The following is an 8,819-nucleotide window of genomic DNA, read 5'->3' on the forward strand; positions in this document are numbered from 1 at the left end:
CTGCTCTGATTTCATCTTCTCTCTTTCTTTATAAAGGATTTGGTTAGATTGAAGTTCTCTGTTTGTGAATATTTGTTGGATTTTAACTCATGTAATTACATAGAGTCTAAATTAGAGATCAGCTCATATGCGTTTCTCCATGGCCGATGTCGATACTGGTCCTGAGAAGCCGATAAGCTCTGCCGATATTTTTAGGGATGGTATGTAGAGATGATTTTGTAGATTTTTCCCAGCTTATTGAATTTGAATTAGATATAAACTCACCCACGGCCTTGTTTTCCTACACACTGGATGAAGGACGAGTGAAGTCACATTTGTGCAGTAGTTGTGCTTTTGGATTTAATAGTTCAGATTCTTAATGCATATGACCATGACTTGCTGCTTGGGCCAAACAAAATATCGGCCTCTACTGGAGATTTAAGGCCGATATCTGATATGCCAAAAAGGGCCCAACATATCAGCCAACCCAAATATCTGGTCTTTCTCTAGTCCAAATACTTTCAAATAGAGCCGCTGACCTATAGGCTGTTGTCTGCAAATGTCACTAGAGATGGACAAGATCTCGTGCCACAAGATCTTGCAAGAGAAAATAAAATGCTGCCTACATGAGAAAAATGATCTTGTGAGATTTTCCCCGCTGAATTTATGTTTGGCTTTGATAAAAAGATTTAAGAGCTGACGAGTTATACAAAGCAGTACTGCAATAAGCAACATGAAATAAATAAAATGGTGAGGCCAGAACTGTGAATTTGATCGCACTATTGATTACAAAATTATGTCATAATCTCGTCTTGTCTCATTCTTGTGCTCGTGGAAATTAAAATTCTGTTTATTCTTTATGATAATGAAAAAAAACTTACTCTAAACGGGCTTGGTTCTCCACAAAACTGACTGATATTTGTTTTTTTGTTTGCTTTGGTTATAATCTTCCACAGTATGGCATAAAACATATCTATCTGCATGGAAAATGTTTCTAAGTATGGATTTATATTTCTGTTTTAATGGAAACATGCAGGTGACAGAAGGTTACTGTTGTGTTGCTTTAAAGGTTCCACGGTAGGGCATTAAGCTTTTCTATCTCCATGGACACAAACATGTAATCCCAGAAAACCAAGTTACAGGTCAAATCTGAGGAGGTTTTTTAAGTTTTTCGATGTATTTTGGAGAACTAAAATCATGTGTAATTGAATAAATGTGTGATTGTGTAACCTTTCTAGAGGAAGATCCCTTAATTGCTTTTTTCCATGGAGATGTTACTGCTTTGTCTGGAATGTTTCACAGTATGGCATTAAACCATTCTATCTTCATGGAGAACAAACCAGACCAAGTTAGAGGCCAGATCTGTGGAGAGGCAACCTTGTTTTTGTAGGTATTTTTGAGCTATAAAACCACCTGTAATTTAATAAATGCAAGGTAGAGCTGACCCGACATATCTATAAACAAGCAGCCGACGGACCCCAACAAAAAAGTTACATAGCGCACCTTTAATGCCATACTGTGACACATTCCAAAGCAAAACTGCTATTTTTATTAAGGCAAGCAGGTAGCGGACCCTCAACGTGACATTGCATCTTAAATAAATGAGTTGCTATTTCATCATATTCTCCTGTAAACAAACATTGTTTATCCAGACCTATCACAGATCTAGTTGTTTTCCTCTTGTGGGCGCCCTGTTTTCAGTCTCAGCTCCTCTTCCTGTGAGCCTGGCTGACTCTGCTCTCCACTCCTGTCATTACGTCTCCAGAGCCCTGTATTTTACCATTTCCTCGACAGGTTCAGATCTGTGCAGTCGTAATGACAGACTGCAGGCACGGGCTGTGTTAGTCACGGGAGCGAAGCATGTAAGAGGAAGTCTAACCGAGGCCTTAACACTTATCTTGATTTAAAGCCTTTATAATGTATAGTTTTAAGTAGAGCCCGACCGATATGGATTTTGCTGTGGCCGATATGAAACCGATATAATGGGGTTTGGAGCTGCCGATAGCCAATATAATCGCCGATATATTTAGTGATGTAAAAATTCACTGTAAATGTTGAATTGTTTAAAAAACTTAGGTTTGGCTCTGATGGATTTTAAATTGGGTTTATTTTGGCAACATTTATTGTTATTCTGCCTCTTTACATCATATTTACAGACAGTAGGTTGGCTTAATGGCATTTTTGCATCACATTCTAGACACCAGTGATGGGTATTCCAGTTCTTTTTAGAGAACTGGCTCTTTTGGCTCGGCTCACTAAAAGCTGCTGGTTCTTTTGGCTCCCAAGCGGCTCTTCAGATTGTTTTGTTGCAAGCAGGACTAAAGCACGTCTAAAGCAGGACTGAATCAGGACTGAACCAGGTCTAAACCAGGCCTGAAAAAGGTCTAAACCGGGACTTATTTATTTTATGCTAAACTATAGCCAAATATGCTCGTTTTTTGTTTTTTTGTTTTTTTTATCCTATGTACACGCACATTTCTCAAAGTTTCGTTTTCAGCCGCTGTCGCTGTCAAACTATCACGAGTCTGCACGCGGCGTGAAGAGAAAAAAAGTGAGAGAAAGAGAAAACACGGCTCCCAATAAGGATCAGGCTCCCGTCGTTTGCTTCAAAGAGCCGGATCTAAGAGTCATTTTGTTCGTGACGGACCCATAACTAGTAAATAAACTAGCGCTATTAGCCTTTAACCGTAAATGCTGCGCGCCGCGGTAATTAATTATATGCGCAAATGTCATAATTCACACGTCTATTCACAGCTCATTTACATATCAGTGCAGGTCCAGTAACAAATATACGGCCAATATAGTCACTTTACAATAGACCAATAGAAAACAGTCTGTTTATGTGCGGGAGCTACAGCAGCTAACCCATAACGAATGACTAAAACTAGCTTCAAAGTCGACATATTTCCAACACTCACCGCTCATACAGGCTCCTCCTCACATCACAAATCTGCACTAATAAATGTCCTTTTAATTCAGACTCAAACCGATTGTCCGTAAAAAGAATATAATCTCAGTGTTTGGATCTGTATCTGCGAGTGTAAACAAACGCAGGTGAGTGACACGACTCTGTGGTGTGTTCAGGGACAGTACGGACGCACACAGACAAATGACTCCGTAGATAAATATTGATGTGGAGCCACATATTAGGACATTTATCTGTCTGTAAACTGGATTAAATGAACATAATGTAGAGAGTCTAAGATTTTTAACGACGTATCACATGCCCACTTGAAATATCGGCTCCTATCAGCAAGCATATATTGGTAACCGATATATCGGTTGGCCGATATTATCGGCCGATATGGGCACCTGGAGGCATATCGGCTATCAGCTGATAATATCGGCCAACCGATATATCGGTCGGGCTCTAGTTTTAAGATGTTTCAATGCAAAATTTACACATTCACTGTGAAACGCCAGTATTACATTATTTTCAAATGTTATAATTTTGCTTTCTCATCACAAACAGACCTTGAGTTGTGTTTTGTTAATTCAGACATGTTTAACACACAAACCCTGCATATTTAGAGTTTTATGTCATTCACAAAACACTCATATGTGTCATATGGTAATAGAGGAAATGCTCCACTGTATTTTAAACTCTATACACCTTCACTAGAATCATTTGGATAAGTTCAACCTTGGAATTTCCCATTTCTACTAAACAAAAGTTACAAGGTAGCTGTTAGCCACTGCTTCAGGACATCACAATGTGGAACAGAGTGTTTTGAGCTCTGGAGATGTAGACAGTCTAATGATAAAGGGTGACTCAAAAGTATGAATGAAACAAAAAATGTTTTTGATAAAGCAACAACATTCTAACATGGCTTAAAGCTGACAAGAGTCAACTTTGGACATTTAAACTACAGGGTTAGTAGTTTTATGCAGAGTAAAACTGGACATTTTGTTATTTGTGGTTCTTTGTGGAGGAAACTCATTGTTCAGAAGGTTTGATTTCCCACAGCTGGTCACAGACTACAGAAATGTTGACACTGTGTGGTCCTGGTGTTAGTAATTGTGAATAATTGTGAAACAATTTTACCAAAATTGACTTTTCACCATTTACTCACACAAACTGAAATTGTATATTGAGTGATTTGTGCATGCTTGAGCAATCTTTAATCACTTGTTTTCAGGATGCCATATTGCTGATCAATCTCTGCTTTCATCGCCCCTGGCATACGCCCACACTCTGTACTTACTTCATTCTCCGATTTCATTTTCTTCAGTCAGTTATACACAAAGGATTTGGCAGCTTAGTCAGTTTGGCACAAATGAAAAAAATCTGCTTGCTAACGCGATGTGCAGCTATCCATCGGAGGGGCCAACTTCTCCACTCTTTATTATGATGACATTTACTGCAGCGTCTGCTCCGATTTGGCACCACAGTTTTCTAACGCGGAAATCAGTGGACTTGTTTCTTTTATTAAGTTGTTTTAGATGAATATTGTGTTAAAATGTCCAAATTATAGCATAATGATCCTCGGGTATCATAGATTATAACTATACAGCAGACACAAGCACAATATCTGCTCTTTAATACTAAAATGTGATATTGTGACATCCCTGTTGCGTTATAAGAAATTTCTTGCAAAAAGTATTCTGTGAGTACATCTTTAAACCAAAAATAACAAAATGCGCAGAATATGTCAAAATGAGAATGTTACTCAAATATGAATTAAAACATTACAAAACAGCAATTTCTGTTAACACGGCTGACCGCTGGATGTGACTTTTACATACTAAACCTTCGCCGTTCCCATACAACAGGAAATGAGCCAAAAGGGACAGTGCAGTATTTCTGTGCGTTTTAAGAATAGCAGCATTGTGTAGTGGAGAAGCATGCATTGTTGTGGGAATGCAGGGCCGAGATAGGAACTACTGTGACCCAAACAAACCCCCTAACAGAGGAACAGCGCGGTCACATGAACAGAACACTGACTGCCAAACATCATCATTAAATGGGCCCTTTGCAGCATTAGCCCTTTTATTCAATGTTCATGAGAAAACAAGAAAAAGGCAAGAGGCAACAGTGCAGGAAAAACAGCGGGGAATAGAAAATGTCTTCAGTTTGTTTACAGTTTAAAGGTCCTATATTACGCAAAATTGACTCTTGACATGCCATGAGTTGTGTTTTGTTTCATTCACACGTTTGAGTAATCCTTTATTATTAGTCTGTCTACATCTCCAAAGCTCTAAATGATCTATTCCACCTTGTGATGTCATGTAGTGGTAGTTTAGTTCAGTGGTGAGTGGTAATTACAGGGATCAAGTCACCCAAATGACTCTACTGAAGGTGTATGTATAGGGTTTATAAACACAGTGGCGCATTTGCTGTATTACTAATACTACATGACATCAGAAGGTGGAACAGACTGTTTACAGTTTGAACAGTTTTAACAGTTTTAACATGTGAGAATGAAACAAAAAACAACTCCAGGTATGTTTTTGATTAGGAAACAACATTATAACTTAGATCAGATAATAGCGTAACAAGGGCTCTTTAAATCCATCCAACTTATTACATTTATTTATTTATTTTATAAGAAGACATATTATGCTTTTGTCTGCTATATATACTGTAGTTATATGAAACAAGTCCACAGAGTCACACTGCAAAGTCTTGCTGACGGCCCTCTGACACAACTGAATCCCATATGTGTTAAAAATCAGAGAATTAAGTAAGTACAGAATAGTGGGCATGGCTTGTGTGCAAGGGGGAAACGGGGAATTTTCTTAGCAATGGTGACTTGAATGTAGGAGAATGAAGATTAATCAAACATTCATGAATCACTCTTTACACAACTTAGAGTGGGTAAAGGGAAAACTGTTTAGCAGCTCATAAAAGTCCATTTTGTACAGTATGTCTGCTTGAAATCTTGAAGCATTCAGTGATGATCCAAGTGCCAGATACGTTACCAGACACGGATCCCGATTATAGTTTTTATATCATTGATCATCTGCGGTCACGTCACACTGGGGGTGTTCTCCATATATGTCTAATTGTGCAATGTTTAGGAGTTACCATGGTGACACAATGCACACATTAACAAACCCTGTCAAAAAAGTTTTAAGATTGTCTGAAAACTCAGGGAGAAAAAAAAAACACAAAATGAATTCAAACCCTAACCCTAACCACATATTTTCGAGAGCCTGTAATTCAGTGTTTCCCAAACTTTTTTTTCCATTATTGAACATTTTGACCATTATTGAACATGAATGAGGATATTTTATTGTTGACTGAGTGATCGTGTCTCTCTGAACAGTTAGTATTAAACAATGAAAAACAGTAATTGAACCAGCAATAAAAGGTATCCGTAAGTCGCCTATTTGGATTTTAAATGTAGCCCTTTTTTTTTTCTTTTCAACATTCAATTCAACCAACAATATTGGAAGAGAATAGTCAATAAAATTATTACAAAAATATTAAAAATGATAGAAAACATGTCTTAACATTTCAACATGTGTCAGAAGTGTATATTGCAGACCTACATGCAGATTGTGACAAGGCAACCCAAAAAAAAATCTCTTGCGACCCACCTGAGGGACACAACCCAGTCTTTGGGAAATAATACAAGCATTCATGGTCCTGTTCAACAAAAATGGTGAGGGCAAGTAAGTGAAAAACTGTTGTCATTACACCTGCTTGAGTTTCAATTAAGTCAGCTCTTTCTGGTCAGATTGTGTTAATATAAAGCTTGGATTAAAGTCTAACTTGAGTAACAGAGCTTCACACCATCAGAAAATGTTGATGACATGAACTGCAAAGTTTCAATATCCGTAATACCTAGCCCTAAATTATATTCACAATTAAAATATTTAGACTTATTTAGAGAATTCTTTAACTGGGTTTTTTGGGCTGGTTTCTGTTCAGTATCTCTTGTGGGGGCGCAGACTTCTCTCTTCTCCTGTGAGTCAGCTGATGTGCTCTGCGGCCAATGGGAAGTGAGGCTAAGGTTATCTCATGTTTCACCGCCGCTTCCTTTTCACAATATGTTCTTGAATTATGTAAGCCGTGCGCATCTCTCTTTCAGCCGCTCTCATTATCAAAGCCTGTCCTTCGCCCTCAGCGTAGTCTTCCTCGTGTAACCCTCCACTTTAATGTAGTTCATCAATCACACTTGTAGCTTCCAGGCTCTGGTGTCTGTACTGTAAATGCCCCGTGTTCAACTCAGTGTAAAACATTCAAAGAAACTCACACAAACTCACTGAAGAAACTCACATGATACTGTACGTGTCAGCTGAGGAGATAAGACGTCTCAACTACTTCCTAAATCAATATTGACAGAACTGAATTTAAAGTAATTATTGTGACAGGTCTAAACTCAGGAGATGATCAAATATATCAACGAATCGTTCTGTACATGAAAGTTGGAGCAATATATTTATTTAGGAGCTGAATATTTATCATGGGTAACACATTAACCCTACATGTCTAGGTTGAGTTTTTCACACAGACTGAAAACACTGTTCCACCTTGTCATGTGGTAATACAGGAAGTGCTCCATTGTGGTTTTAAAGTTCATACAACTTCACTAGAATAATTTGGATGATTTCAGATCTGGAATTGCCAATCTCTGCTGAACAAAAGGTAAAAGGTAGTTGTTAAATTGAAAAGTACGGCTTCATGACAGAGCATTTTGAGCTTTGGAGATGCAGACTGTCTAATAGGGATATCCAAATCGCTCGGTACATTATTATCACAATGTGCATCTCATGATATGATATTTATTGCGTTATTTAGGAAAGGCTGATATAATTGTAGATGGGACGCTTTTTTGCTTTTAAAATACCTTGACAAGATTTTGGTGTGAATTATTTCCGTTATAAGCTCAAGAATTCAAGTAAAAAACATATTTCGTCATTTTGTCTGTTCTGAAACGAATCATGGTATTTGTAGTTCCCTATGTTTATTAGGTAGTGCTACTATAAAACAGTGCATTTAAGCAAAGGAACTTCTAATTTGATATATATTGTGATGCCCCACGATATTATTGTGAGACTTTTGACGATATGGTATCACGATATTTTGGTTATTGTTACATTCCGACTGTTTAATTATAAAGGATTACTCAAACATATGTGACTGAAACAAAACACAACTCCAGGTATGTTTTTAAGGACGTAACGTAGTATATGCGTAATATAGAACCTTTAAAGGTGTGCAGTCTGTATGTGAGCAAGTAAAGAGTTCCAAAGTTTAGCTCCTTTCACTGAGAGCACATCTTAATGAGAAAGGAACTCTACAGGCCCCTTGTGCTGTGGGTCGTATTCGGTTCCCAGTGTACCTTTTGAAACATGTCCTGGAGCATAATTTCAGAAAAGACTGAAATACAAACTGCTAAACGAATACAAGAATCGCATAGATTTGAGAACATGTTTGTAGGCATCTAAGCTACAGTGTTAGCCGTCATTAACATTGTGTGTTGTTTTTAAAGGACATAGCTATTTATCAGTACAACCATTCCTATTTGATTATTCAATCATCGAAATTTGGATTTTGCTTTAATTGTGAATAACCAGCTCCTTATCTACTAGGGGTGTAATGATATCCAAGTCTCACGGTACGAACCTCACGGTATGATATTTATTGCGATATTGTGGGAAACCTCACAATATGGTGAAGAGGCTCACGATTAGGGATGTAACAATATCCAAATCTCATGGAATGATATTTATTGTGATATTTTGTGGAGGCTAATATGCAACTTTTTCCTCTTAAAATGCCTTGGCAAGACTTAATCCAAAGAACTAAGACTTAAAATTGCTGAGAACTTTTATTTCTTCATGTAGTCTACACTGAAATGGAGCAAAGGATCATGGTCTATGTAGTTCCC

The sequence above is a fragment of the Boleophthalmus pectinirostris genome, unplaced genomic scaffold, assembly GCF_026225935.1.
Source record: "Boleophthalmus pectinirostris isolate CB_2022bp ecotype Guang Dong unplaced genomic scaffold, ASM2622593v1 HiC_scaffold_4, whole genome shotgun sequence".
Classification (NCBI taxonomy): Eukaryota; Metazoa; Chordata; class Actinopteri; order Gobiiformes; family Gobiidae; genus Boleophthalmus; species Boleophthalmus pectinirostris.